This window comes from Tachypleus tridentatus, chromosome 11 (assembly GCF_004210375.1).
Source record: "Tachypleus tridentatus isolate NWPU-2018 chromosome 11, ASM421037v1, whole genome shotgun sequence".
NCBI classification, from domain to species: Eukaryota; Metazoa; Arthropoda; class Merostomata; order Xiphosura; family Limulidae; genus Tachypleus; species Tachypleus tridentatus.
Genome location: NC_134835.1, coordinates 50,063,096 through 50,077,670, shown reverse-complemented (window position 1 = coordinate 50,077,670; position 14,575 = coordinate 50,063,096). Strand labels below are relative to the sequence as shown.

General features: G+C 29.9%; 1 pseudogene across 1 annotated transcript in view; it reads left to right on the top strand.

The window, feature by feature from the left end:
• Nucleotides 1-145: 145 nt before the first annotated feature.
• Nucleotides 146-14,575, top strand: part of LOC143232123 (AMP deaminase 2-like) — a 108,244-nt pseudogene continuing 93,814 nt past the window's right edge. The window contains exon 1 of the transcript XR_013017386.1: nucleotides 146-348. The product of XR_013017386.1 is annotated as an AMP deaminase 2-like (transcript). The remainder of the gene's footprint in view (nucleotides 349-14,575) is intronic.

Here is a 14,575-nt window from a genome sequence, read left to right as displayed (position 1 = left end):
ACAGAAGTAACACTTTTGGTATTAGTATCCGGTACTCGTTATATCTGATATTAATTAATTTACATCATTAGTTTAGTAGCACCATAAATTAAATGTAAATATTAAGTGTAGCTTACAAGTAGTAAGAGCATCGTTCTTCCTGTCTTTTTACAACCATACTACAAGTTCTTAATACTGTAGACCTTGCTAGTGCAACGTCAGATCTGGTGCTTGTTATTTTGAAATTTGAGATTGCCACTGCTATCAATACTTAAAAATTTCAGAGCTGATTAATAATGGCTTGTCAAAGAAGACTTCACAATCATATAGTAAATTATCAAGAGTCAGATGATGACGAGAAAAATTCAGGTAAAATTAAGCATAAAATAGTAAATCGTTATGTGAAATGACTTTATAAGCTGTAACTTGTAATTCAGTAATAAGGTTGAACTTCATATTTGTAACATTTATTAAAATGATAGCTATATTTTTCAAATCAAAGTGAAGACATGATAGACTATATACTGTAGTTTATTGTTATTAATCACGTATTAAGAACCTTATAATGTGTAAGTTATCACTTGGTTTAAATTTAAGTTTTTAACATGGGCAAGTTTGTTAGGATTAGGCTATTTACTTATTTGTAAGTTTAAAATTGTATGTTTCATATTTAAACTTCCATTTTCTCATCAATGGAGTGAAAAACTGTTTCAACTGCTCTAAATTGCTTTGGGTAAACACAGGTTGAATGGAAAGGAAAATCAAAAAATTATTATTTGAAATCCAGAAAGTTATAAAAAGAATAAGCCAAGGAGTCATTTACCTGATTTTGTAGTTTATGCAGTTGAAAGTGTTTTTAAAAGTTTCATAGACTTATACATGTGAAGGCCAATATTTAAGTGTTTAAAGTGGACTGAAAAACATTGATATTATTATGATCCTTACATTAAAGGAAAAAACCACAAAGACTAGAAATAACTATTAACGATACAGTATAACAAAAGATGAAAAACACAGCCTATAAAACAAATACTGGGTGATATTTGACAAACAGATGTTTACTTGGAGGGCCTTGGTCTCTATCCCTTTTTCTTTTCCTTTTTAAATGTAATTAAAATGTGAAGAAAATAACATATAAAATAATTTAGTATCAATTTAGTTTTTGTTTATACATTATTTAGTGCCTTTGAATTATGTTTGTAAGTTACTGCAGTAGATGGAAACCATAACATTTGCATAGTGTCTTTAGATAAGTACTGACTACAATAAAGCTCTTTTCATTATGTATGATTTGAAGTGATGCTAGTTGTCTTGTATCGCTTACTTAGAACTTTCCTCCTGCTTCATTATTCAAGCCAAATCTTATGTTCAACTAAATCATAATAATCAACCTCAGGATCCATTTTGGTATATATTCAGTTACCTTCACGAACAATATCTTTTGAGAGTGGGTGGTTAAGTGGAATTTTCTGATCAATTAAACATCAAGCTTATTAATCAGTTACAGTCAATTAATTCATTATTCTCACATGAGACTTGAATTGTAGGAATAATAAAACATTAGTAGTAATGTAAAGCCCTAATTTTGATTAATTAATTACTTTTGTGAGTTATGTTGTGAATTGATTAAACTGAACCTTTAGTTAATCAAGAAATAAATCATAGTAGCAAAATTTTGATAACTTGAATGGTTGGAGTAACGTGAAACATTAATTATTATAAATACTGATTTTAATTATTCTCATAAAATTAAATAATATCAGTTAATGTAATCTATTATTGTAGGTAATATAAAGCATTGAGTAAACTTCTAAGCTGTTGAGATGATATAATATTGGAGATTTATTGGAGTTAATGAAACATTTGTAAAAAGAAAGTTGAAGAAATGGAGAAATTAGAATAACATTACAGAAAATTAAAAAATCAAGAGGTAAGATATAAGAATTTAAGATAGGAGTTGGAAGAAAAAGGTGTAATTTAAGAATTAAATATAAAAATAAATTTGTTTGATAATAAAAATGATAAAACTGTTGAGGATGTATAGAGGGATTACAAGAAGTTTGTAGAAATGCAGGATATCAAACAAGTACCAAGAGGCTGTGATGATAAAATTGGAGAAAAAAAAAAAGACATAAATGAACAAAATAAAGAAACGCATCAGTGAAGTAGAAGAAAATATTTGATAGAAAGTGAATTATTAAAAGCAAAGATTAAATCAGTCATGCATTTTTCAGCAATGGCTTAAAAGTTCCAGTCTAAAACATCATCCACTGTTAAATATCAAATATAAATTTAATTTGTCTATGCCTATTACCACTATTTTTGTGCCATCTGTTACAGCAGGACTATTCTGACCATGTTAGTACCAAATTGGGCTTAAGAGAAACCATATAGAAGAAGCTACCATGGGAGACATGCTAGTCTCAGGTCAAAATAATTTTCAAAATAACTGGATTAAGTAGTGAAGAACAAGCTATTTATCTTGCTTCCAATTTTAAAGGAAGTTTTAACAATGTTATACAATGTTTGAGCTGTAACAAATATCAAACATTAGTAATATCTTATTTAACTAGTTTGGAGTGACTAGAAAGAAGTACAAAAGTACTCAAATAGGATACAGAGGTAAGAAATATCTTGACCAAACTTGCAGAAGATTTGGAAAGGCTTATCAAAATGCTTTTCATAAAATAATAGATTCATTGGCATGTAATCAATTTATAGGTCCAATAACATGTGCAAATAAAGCTGATCAAAGTAAATGTAAAACTTTACAAGGAACTCTGCAGGTCTCAATGGAACTATAATCCATTAAAGCTACAGGTAAACAACTAAATAAACCATCTAGAAGTTTGAGATTATTAAATCAAGTAATTTATTGAAAAATTAGTTTCCTATGATGATAGTCTAGAAGAACTAAACAGACTGATTAGACAACTATATACACAAAATGGAGGAAATAAGCTGCAAAACAATAGGTGTTTCAAGTGTATCTTCATAAGACGTATTACCAGAAACTACAAACAAAAGCCTGTAGGAAACATCATGTGTGAGCAAGAGTAAAAGAGCATATTGGAAATTGTCTTCATACAGTATGTGACCAGGAAATCCCTGTGCATTATGTAACAGTTATTAGATCAGAAATTGAACTTCCTGCCACAAAAAAAAGTAAAAAATTGTAGCATCAAGAAGTGAAGTACTTGTACAAAATTTGTTTAAAATAAATTTACGTCTAGTAACTGAATCGTAATAGATGCAACACTCGAGCATGTCCCGATTTATTAATGGTTGGTAGAATTCTCATGGGTATGAAGAACAAATGTTATCATTTAGGCCATAAATGCACAAACTATAAAATTTAAATTAAATCTTGTTGGGATAATTACAAGATGTAAGATTGTACAGGTATAACATCCATATCAAGCATAGTCATCTTTGAGGGAAGACTGTTGAAAGTTTGATGTCAAATATTTACATAAAGACAGTTCACCAACTTGCTCAAGAGATCTATGGTGGTCTTGCAGCAGATTAATATAAGAGGCTGCATAAGTTGCAAATAAAATATCAAGACACCTACCTTTTCCAGTGGTCCTTATGACTTAGAGAAGAAAGACCATCATGGTAAACACTTATCCATATAGTCCAAAGATAAATATGTACTGGGCACTGTGGGGTTCATTATGATTACATGAGGGATTATGTCAGATATGGGAAGATAGCTTGTTAGTTGCTTCCACAAGCTTTACATATCACAGCACTATCATCTCTACAACCTTCTGATGACTGGACACTAAATGTAAAAAAGAAACTGTGGTAGTTTAGAGAACACTTTGATTTGTATGCTATAGATCTGAAGATAATTGGTATTAAAATGAATTATGCTGCAACTGAAAAGTGGACACAAACAGCATGGGCAGGTACAATAGTATTGCATGGGAGTGCTGCTTGAGAGATTTGCAGCAAGTATTCTTGGCTTTCTGCCACAGAGTAACAAATGGAGGAGATTTATTGTGGTTTTGTTGGACTATTTTATTACATGATCAGAAACATAGTATTCCTGTATTCATAACCAGAAAGTGGAAATTCTAGCAAGGCAACTTTTAAAATAATTTGTCTCAAGCTGAGTATGCCTATGGAACTTTGAATTGGGCTTATTTGTAAAAGTGTATGAGATTCCATCTACCAATGGTATGATGGAGAGGTACAATTGCATACTATGAAATTAATTAGTTGTTTATATGGATGAATATTTAAAAAACATCAAATAAATATATTTCACCATTACTGATGAGTTTTATAGCAGTGTATGAAGCTATAGGCAACACATTGTCAACATTGATGTTTAGCAGAAAGCTTAAAGTGCTAATGGCACATTTGTACTCTCATTTTGAGAAGAGTCAGTCACAAAGAGTCTTACACAGAATGTACAAAAAGATTATGGAACACCATGATTGTCATATATGAATTTGTTTAGAAAAGACTTGCAAATGATGATAATGTCAACAAATTGAATTCTAGCGAGATGACATGATATGACTTTAGTATACCACAATAAAGGATTAACTCCAAGATTAAGTGGATGTTGGAAAGGGCCATTGTTGTACTGAAAAGAATCAATTATATAATTATGGTTTACAGAATTTAGAAGGATAGGCAATCAGAACCAGAGCCAAAAGTCATCTGCTGTGATCATCTTTAGATTTATGTAAATGAGTGAATGAGTAGCTCTAGAGGAAAGTTTGTCAGGATAAATTCAATATGCTAAGATCATTGTTCTTATCAAGACCACTTTCAAAAAATCGTCAAAGGTGGAGCCTCCAGTGTATTCTCTTGATTACCTATTTAGAAAGAAATCTCTCAGCAAAGTACAGCCAGCTACAACAAAAGATGAGAGGCTGTTCCATCTGTATACAATGGACTTTAGAAGACAAAAAGACTTAGTGGAGAGACAGTTTAGTATAATTTTATTTTTGTATTTGGAATGTTTAAGGGACTTCACAATTCAAAAAGGAAGCAACATTGTCATTTGTATTTCTTGTTCTTTAATTTAGATGTTAGCTAGTGAGTGCTTGATGTTAAGATAAAAAAAAAAAAGCAATTTAGAATACTAAGGACATTCTGAATTTGAAATCAAGTATTTAGGAAAGTTGGGGAGTATCAAAGATGAGAGTAGATTTTAAATTTGAGAAACAGTGAATGATAGAAATGTATTCTATGCCTGGTAATGGTATTAAAACATTAATTAAAGTGCAGAACAATGTTTTGACTGTTTTTAGGTCATCTTCAGGTTAACAAAGAGAGTTTGCAATGGACTGTTGCTGGGCACATCTTAGGGACAAGAGTATGAATGGGTATGAGACTGTAGGGGCATTGCAGTTATATGTTAGGTTATTAATATAGGTATAAAGGTGTTCCTTTATATTGGTTTAATTTTGGTTTGAGTTCCTGTATGAGTAGGGCTAAGTTCCTTTGATATTTAGTTTGCGTGTATTTGTTTCCATACTTAGTATGTTGGTATTCTGTATAGGAATGTTCTGCTTATTTGATTTTCAATGTTCAAAAATGTATAAAGGTGTATTTTGTGTTCTTTGAAACTGGTTTTCATTTTTTCATGTGATTTTCCAATATAGAAGTAGTAGCAGTTATTGCAATGTATTTTATAAATAAATGTTGGTGTTATGTGTGGTTTGTCACTGTAGTTTTTACATAATATGGATTTTAGTTTTATACCTAGTTTCTGAGTGAATTTAGTGTTTACTGGAATGTTATATTTGTTGTAAGTTTTTTAAAATGTTGGTTATTTTATTGCTAATATTGGAAATGTATAGTATGTAATAGTGTAAGGTTTTATAATCAGTTGTTTCATTGAATTTATTATTTGTGTTTGACTGTTTGTTGGTCTAGGTGTATGTGTTTGTATATGATTTTTTCAACAGTTTTTGAAGGAAATTTGTTGATTTTGATGAAATGTTATTTTATTTGGTTAATTACATCATTAATTTTATCAGGTGAGTTTGTTTAGTTTCTTATTATATTGATTTTTTTGTTGTTGTTTCATGTGTTGAGTCCCAGGGAATGTATAGTCCAGTATAAGTTATTTTTCTATGGGTTTCTGGTTTGAATTGTGTATCAATACTTGCAATCTTAAGGTTGAGAAATGTTATTTGGTTAGTCTTCTCATGTTTACAGATGAACTTAATATTGGGGTTATGGAGTTAGCTTGGATCATTAGTGAAGGCTAGAGTCAGTGTTTTCTATTCAGTTGGTATAGTGCCATTCATTCATGGAATATTTATTGACGTATTAGGATTTAATTACTGCATATTTTCAGTTTCCTGATTTAATGTGTGTGTGCAAGGAAGTTTATTTTTGTTTCATGTAGTACCATGAGCAATGTATTTCCATGTGGATGTTATTTGTTAACTTAGGCCTACAGTTACAATGCTGCAAGAGAAGAAAGACTAGAATAAAGAAACAAACTAATTTGTTATTGTTATGTGGACTTGGTTCAATTTTGACCAGTTATACTTTAATTGAACAGCCCAGTGAAAGAATGTTACAAAAGCACCTTTAGAATGTCAAATGAAAAGTTTTATATGTAGATTAAAAACAGGCACTTCTACATACAAATAGAGATGAGGAATTAGTTATAGTAATTGATACAATCTATTATCTGTGAGCATTGATTACATCAAGTGATGTGTTGAAAAGAATAAACATTGAAATTAGTGTTTACAGTTGCTAGTACTTTTATTTATTCTAGCTATTCTTGAAATTGAAATGTTGCCATTAGTATTACTCATTATTATTTGAAATTAATTCATGTTTGTACAGCTAAATCATAATCAAAATTTGATTTGAGTTGATCTGCTTGATAGTTTGAAATTAGGGGTAGTAGCAGATAGACTTATTAACAAGTAACTGAACTTGCACAACAAGATAACTATTATTACTTTAGTTTGCACTGTGTAATGCTTCTATTTGTTTGTACACAACTTATGAATATAAGGGTATGACTAAGAGATCATTTGTTAAATAGCTAGTGCAACAGTACCTTTAGTTTGTGTTTACCTTGTTTGTACTGAACAGTAGTGTACTTTTCCTAATTATATTGCTTACTTATTATATGCTACAGAGCATAATTAGTGTTATATCATTCATTGAGAATAGTAATATACATTCAAGACATTTACAGTTTTGTTTTAATCTTTCAGTTGTGAGTAACCTTTGGAGCACAAATGTGACCAGTATGTGTAAAGAATAATGGTGGGATAATCTCTAAGTACAGTTGGGTTTGATTTATTTTTGTATAAATCATTTTTCAGTTTTTTTATATTAATTTTATGGTATTTAAAAGAACAATTCTTATTTGCTTATGAAAAGTGCTGAAGCTGTTTGAAAGTTAAGTAATTATTTAAAAAAAAATTTGGTATAATATCAGTCATATATTTGGGATTAATTTAGTCAGCCACAAGTTGTATTGAAGCTTTGTGTTTTTAATGTAATGTTCTGAGCTATAATTTTTATTTAAATATTTATTAATTAGAATACATGGAATATGTATAAATTTCATGAAAATTAAGTATTATGTAGAATCTAAACACTTCAAGTAGTATGGAGAAACAAGAGTAGAGTAAAATCCATAATAAGTGAATTGGTTACTCTAGGAAAAAGCAAGTTGATGAATGATTCAAATTAGTATGATTAGTAAGAATTCATTTCATTTGATCTAGTTAGTTACCCAACATCTTTACATACCTACGCATACCTCTCCATCTGTCCTCCCCACTTTCAAGTACACATTTCATCATTAATTGATCAAAGATTAAGTATTTAAAAGTGTAAAGTGTATGAGGAGTCATTGTGTTTGAAGGTGTGTCACAATGATTTTGATGGAGGATTCTGCTGCATGATATCATCATACAGTAGCACAAATTCATGTGAAATTGTGTGTGAATTTTTAAAAGGCGAGTGGTTTGTAAATATCTGGCAGAACATGCAAATAGATGAGAAAGAAAGCTCAGCTGTTTTAGGTTTGGAGTATCTATTGTAAATAAATTTTGTAGTGAGGAAACTGTTAACATACAAAGAATGACAATTAAGTAAAAGTAATCATGATAATGAGAAATTAAATGCACATCAAATTGAAAATTATACGTATTCAAAATTTGTTCTTGCTGCAGGCTATTAATTTGTTTGGTTACTTCTAGATAGAGTGCTGGTTATGTAGAATTTCTTTATAAATGCACTATCAAATCTGACTAGAAGCTTGTCTATTCTCTTGACTGTGATGTCAAAACTTTGAAGGCAGGTCCATCATCCCTTGATTTTGTCTTTATCAACTGCTGATAGGGTATTATAAAACAGTATGTGTGTATGTGTGTGTATTAATTGTGGAACATAAATACACTCTACAAGACTTTTCAGTCTCTTTAATGACCTGCCACTGGTATTATTGGTTAGGTGGCAAGAGGTTGATCCTGTGTAAGGACGTACCAGGGAATGTTGGAAAAACTGCATAGGTGTCTTTGATTACTTGTATGAGAATTACTATGTCCAGTATTTAAGAAGCCACTATAGCAGCAACATTTTTCAATATTTAGCTACAGAATAAATATCTAAAGATTTTAAGTTTCAATTTATTTGAAGTTTTTGTTAGAATTGAAAATTAAGTATAGTAAGTAGTATGACATTGTAAAGTGAATAAAAACTTGTAAAGCCATATAAATATACTGAATGATAAAAAAGAAATGTTTATTTCTTTCTCTTTTGTGTGTGTGTGTACTAACATATCAAATGATCCACAAGCTTAACATGATGAAGTGACTGATAACAACTAGTGCATACTGCTTACTTTTTTTTACTTTGACCAAACGATCAGCTTTATGTAAAAGCAATTCTTTCTAGGGACAGAGATTTTCCTTAAAAAGCAGCTTTTCCTATGGACAGTGCATTTTGTCCAATGTCTTAATGTCTTTGCAAGAATAGTAGCCAGAAACACTATATAAAAATGAATGACACTTCTCAGTGCACTTTAGTTTTTCTATTATGCTAAGTCTAAAGTATCTCCTGCTTTATACATGTGAAGACCACCAGTGACATAAAAAGTTGGCTATCACATCTTTTTAGTTTCAAAACAATAGCAACTCTTGTAATTCTGCATTTGGAACTGACCATACAATAGTCAGTTGTAAGTTTTAAATGTTGTATGCATCAGTACATTGTTTGTTAGTTTTTGATGATTTTATTTTACAAAGATACAAAGCAAGCAGTGCCAAAACTGAGTCCTTTACTTGCTGTTTTTAAAGATCCTGACTGATTGTCTACAGTGCTCGACAAAGTGCTGTGAATTGGTTTTGCAACTGAGCAGTGAACAAGATCTGAGTATTTAACAAATAGGCATTGTATCATAGGCTAACAAGATAATCCATTGATATTTTTGTGATGTTGATTATGGAGGAATGTCTTGTCTCACATCCTTGAATAAATTCTTGTACAGTCCTATATCTGTGGTGTATCATTTGGATCCAGCATAATTGGATGGTTCTTGCACTGATAATTTGAAAAGAGCATGCTTCAAAATTGAGAAGCATCTTTTCAGTCCTGCCTCAGTCAATGCAAACTGGTTCAGCTCTCTTGGATGAGTTTGCCATACTATAATGTAGTATAATGTAAAATCTAGAAACCTGCAAAATACTAGGGTGGAAACAATTTTTGATCATTTTGATCTTCAAAGAATCAGCGGATCTTTTGTTTTTATTCATAATCTGATTGAAAACTCTGTATCAAAGTATGTGAATGTACAGAATTTAAGAATGGTAATAAACTGCACAGGTAGAAGCTTGAAAACAAGAAACTGTACATTCACATACTTTGATCATTTTGATCTTCAAAGGATCAGTGGATCTTTTGTTTTTATTCATAATCTGATTGAAAACTCTGTATCAAAGTATGTGAATGTACAGTTTCTTGTTTTCAAGCTTCTACATGTGCAGTTTATTACCATTCTTAAATTTTCAGCTCTGTTTTGAAACAAATGACCAAAGACTAATATAAATGAGATATTTCTCCTGTTACATCCCTAAGTGTAAAATCCTTCAACTTTATGAATATATCAAATGCATCAAACTGACCATTGGCATGATGTAGAACTAGTACACGTCTTTTAGATATCTGAAAGCAGTTTGGAACAACTTTCATCATCTTACTCAACTATCAGTAACCATAAGACAAATCTAATGTTGTGAACTTATGAATACCTTATGATGTTTCCAGATGTTTTTATGTATGCAGTAGGGAAAGACAGCAATCTGTATTACTGCATAAACCCATTTAAAATCCACAAAAAGCCTTAGTAATGTACTTTGTGATAATTACCATTAGAAATAATCAAGTACTTTTTGAAGGTTTTATTAACCCATCATTTAACATCCTTTTACTAGCAACAACCATGATTATTATGCATATAGTGGAACCCCTCTTAAGCAGCCACCTTTAGGACTGAGACAAATTGGCCTGATTACAGGGGTTCCAGTGTACATAATTAGGGATTATGTAAACAGAAAAAGGGGCTGTGATTGAATGACTGCTTTCAAGGGGTGACAGAATCTGAGGGGTAGCTGCTTACAGGGTTTCCACTGTAGTTGATTTATTGGGTGGATGTCACCTGTGCTTATTTAATGGAAAGATTATTGTATGATCCAATTAGTCATTTGGCCTCTCTGACACATCAAGCTTCTTGAAAAGATAACTGACTTTTTATTTGTTTGTTAAGTTCAGAATGGTGACACAATCTACAGTCAGACACTTCAAGTGGTCTGGAATAGTATATTTATTTTCAGACATGATAGATTGGTTGTGTTGATAGTCACCTGTTTTGCTTAGATCACTCATGATATATATTTCTTTATGTATTTTACAGTTTTTCACATTTAGTCAGTAGAATTTTACACCATTGTATACAGGGTACTCCATGCATCAACTGTTAAGGAAGTTACAACTGTCATGAACAAAAGTGGTCTATAAACTTTTTGCATGGTTTTTATGCTGTGTATTCTTCTTGGATCTAGCAGTTAAAGTTTAGTGTAGACAATAGGAATGAAATAATGCAATTGTATTACAACAGTAATTTAATTTAATTTAGTTTTGATTTCTTTGTTTGTTAAAGGATGTTATGGGTCATAATAATGGTATTAAGATAAGATAGGCCTAGAAATTTGTAAGAGTTGACATTGGAATTTTTTTTGTATATTTTGTATATATGTAAATACTAGATAAATGTGAAGATGGAGAATATAGTTGTTTTTAGCTGCTAGAGAGAATTACTTTTTTCAGCCATGAAGTGGTATATGCAAGTTTATTCTTTGCAGTTAGCATCATTTGTAAACATACTCTACAACTGTATTTAGTGAAGGCAGTTTGTAAAAACATGAAAGAAGAAATAAGTGAATTTGTTATTGTTCACATATATTAGAATTATTTATAACAGATTATTTAAAAGAACTGCCAATGAAATAAACTCCTAATGGTATGTGTTTTACTGAGGTTTTATGAATTAAAAGTATGTATTTGTGTACGTAATTATGTATAAAGTTTAGAGGCATATATTTTTTTATTTCCATGATTTTTTGCTAGATTTTGACAGCTTAGAATTCTTGTGAATTTGCATGGCTTCATCAAAACGTATCTGAAATGTTTATCTAGTTGTAGAATGAATGATGTTAAAGGGCCCCCAGTGGTGCAGTGCAGACTTGCAATGTTAGAAACTGGGTTTCAGTACCTGTGGTGGGAAGAGCACTAATAGTCATTGTGTAGTTTGGTGCTTAAACTACCAACAAACAAACACATTTGATGTAGGGGGGGAGCAATATTTTTGTCCAAAAGCAAAAAGTTGTTGCTTTGGACTTTAGGTAATGTGACTTCCACAACCCTATTAGCAGTGAGTTTCTTAATATTTTGTAATTTCTTTAACTTAAAAATTCTGTTACATGCTCATTAATGTGAAGTAATAGTTTTCAAAATTCATTTGTTATTGCACAACTTGCTCACTACTTTTTTTAATGTTTCAAGTTTTTAAACATTCATAACAAGAAACATCTTGTACAGTGTGTTTGTTGATACTTTGTTGGCTTTTAATCATTATAATTGTAGGCTCATGAAAATAAATTTGTTTATAATTTGTTTTTTATTTAGCAGACATAAAATTTTATTGAAATAATCTCATGGACACTTGGATTGCATTTAATTTTTAAAGTAATGATTTTATGTGGAATAATAAGATTATAATTCATATTAAAATCATGAAGAATCCAAGTTTATTATAATAAACCATATCAGAAGAAGAGCAACTTGCTTGAAACAAGGTATTGTAACTTATTCTTGTATTTTGAAGCAGGAGCTTTAGTAACTTCGTTACTGAGAGTTTAAGCTTTACATCATATGCATTAATATATGATGGAATTTTTTAATCTCTTAAATTAGGTATGTTGGCAGTGGCCTTATACCTATAAAAGCACTGCCATTCAATAAAAGAAGTGCGCTATTCACAGTCTATTAATATTTATTTTTTTAATCGAGCATACAGCTAGCTTTCTTCACGCCATATGTCTTGTGTGTTGACAAACTTAAAAAGTGTGATGGCCTCTTTATATATTTATAGCTCAGAAACAGCATAGAATCACTTTAAGGTGTGTTGCAAGTTTTGTCACCATTTTTACACCTTGGTAGAATGCCATGCTTCTAAATATAAAATTGTTTTTTATCTGTTCTATTTGCATGAGAGGTACTTTCCAAATGTCTATATTGAAGCCTTCAGTGAAGATAGATTCTATAAACAGCAAACTAACATGAAAACTATGGAAAACTAAGCTACTTACTTTTTTAAGTTGCCTCACTTTAATTACCTTAGTTTCTTTATTTATAGATATATATGTAATCACATTTTATCAACATCATTTGAGTTGGACCTCTTAGACACTATTAGTGTGTTAGAAATATGTGCAAGAAAATCATTACAGATGTTTTGATTTATCTATAAAGAAGGTTTGTTTATAAGCTACTTTATAAACATTTTTATGAATTTTAATCATATAGCATGTTTATATGTTAAGAGAATAACATATATATATAGTTATATATATATATATAGAAAATAATATAGTGTTTATATTTTGTATAGTTTCTTTAATAGTAAGTGGTTGATTAAACAGTATGTCATTTATAATATTTAGATGTAGCAAAATGATTTACTACCTTGGTTATTAACCATCATAAAAATTAGAAATACAAATGTAATCAGAGCTACATGCTTAGGGGATAACCATAAGAAAATGTTTTAAGCCATTGTAGCAAAATGATTTACCACCTTGGTTATTAACCATAATAAAAATTAGAAATACAAATGTAATCAGAGCTACATGCTTAGGGAGTTACCATAAGAAAATGTTTTAAGCCAAACCTTATAACAAGTGAAACTTTTTACATACCCACACACATGTATAAAGTAACAGTAAGTTTGTATGTTATTAAGAGACTTAAATATGCTATCATAAATAATCATCCTTTTCATGATGATAATTACAAAAAAGTGTTAAGCAAATTAAATATGAAAGCAAAAACCATATTATAGTACATTAAATATGTACTAAATCAAATCTCAAATCGTAAATAAATACGCTTGACATCAGAATAATAATATAACTATCTTGTTCAATATTTATAAAAATCAAACATTAGATATAATAAAATTCTTTCAGGACAGATAATTGAAAAATTATGTAAAGTAAGTTATTGACTATGATAATATATGTCTCATTCAAACACTGAATAAATTAAGGTAGTGCATGTGATAACAAAAACAAACTGATGTATGTAACAGTACTATAATAGTTTTCTTGTTAAAGTATTGGTTTTACTTGGAACTTTTTTGAACAAAATGAAATCTAGAAATTGATGACATAACCATATGTTGAGACACCATATAATGAGCTCATCATCCTATTGAACTATTTGTATAGTAATACCATTTGCCATAGCAGTAGTAAACTTAGTAACATCATCTGCCCTTATAAGACATGCTGAGATGTGCTGAAATCTGTTGTATGATAACATAAAAACATAGATAACTAATGCAGTTATGTAAAAATTATAAACAAAAGTTGACATCTTGAAATATGTGTGAAATTTATGTATTTTTCTGAATCATTTCAGATGCTTCTATTTTACAGCTTCATTCAACTTGTCAAATTTGAAATCATTGCAGATATTGCCATTTTGGTTTATCTGTATTATATATTCCAATTTACAAATAATTAATTTTCAATTTTATCATTCATTTTCTGTAAGTTATTTCTGTAATTTTTCATATATGACAAGAATTAGTTAAATGAAAAAAATATAAGGTAGTGATCGGTTATAAAAGACAATTTCATTTTTGTCTTTTGAATATTAGACAATGAGACACATTACATGATTTTTGTGTAATTTTATTTTTAATGTTATTATGTATAGTTATTTGACTTCTATAACTTCTTGCACATAATTTCATTTGTGTGGATCCCTGAGCCTTTTCTACCTGCTCTCAGTATTGTTTGCCTTTATC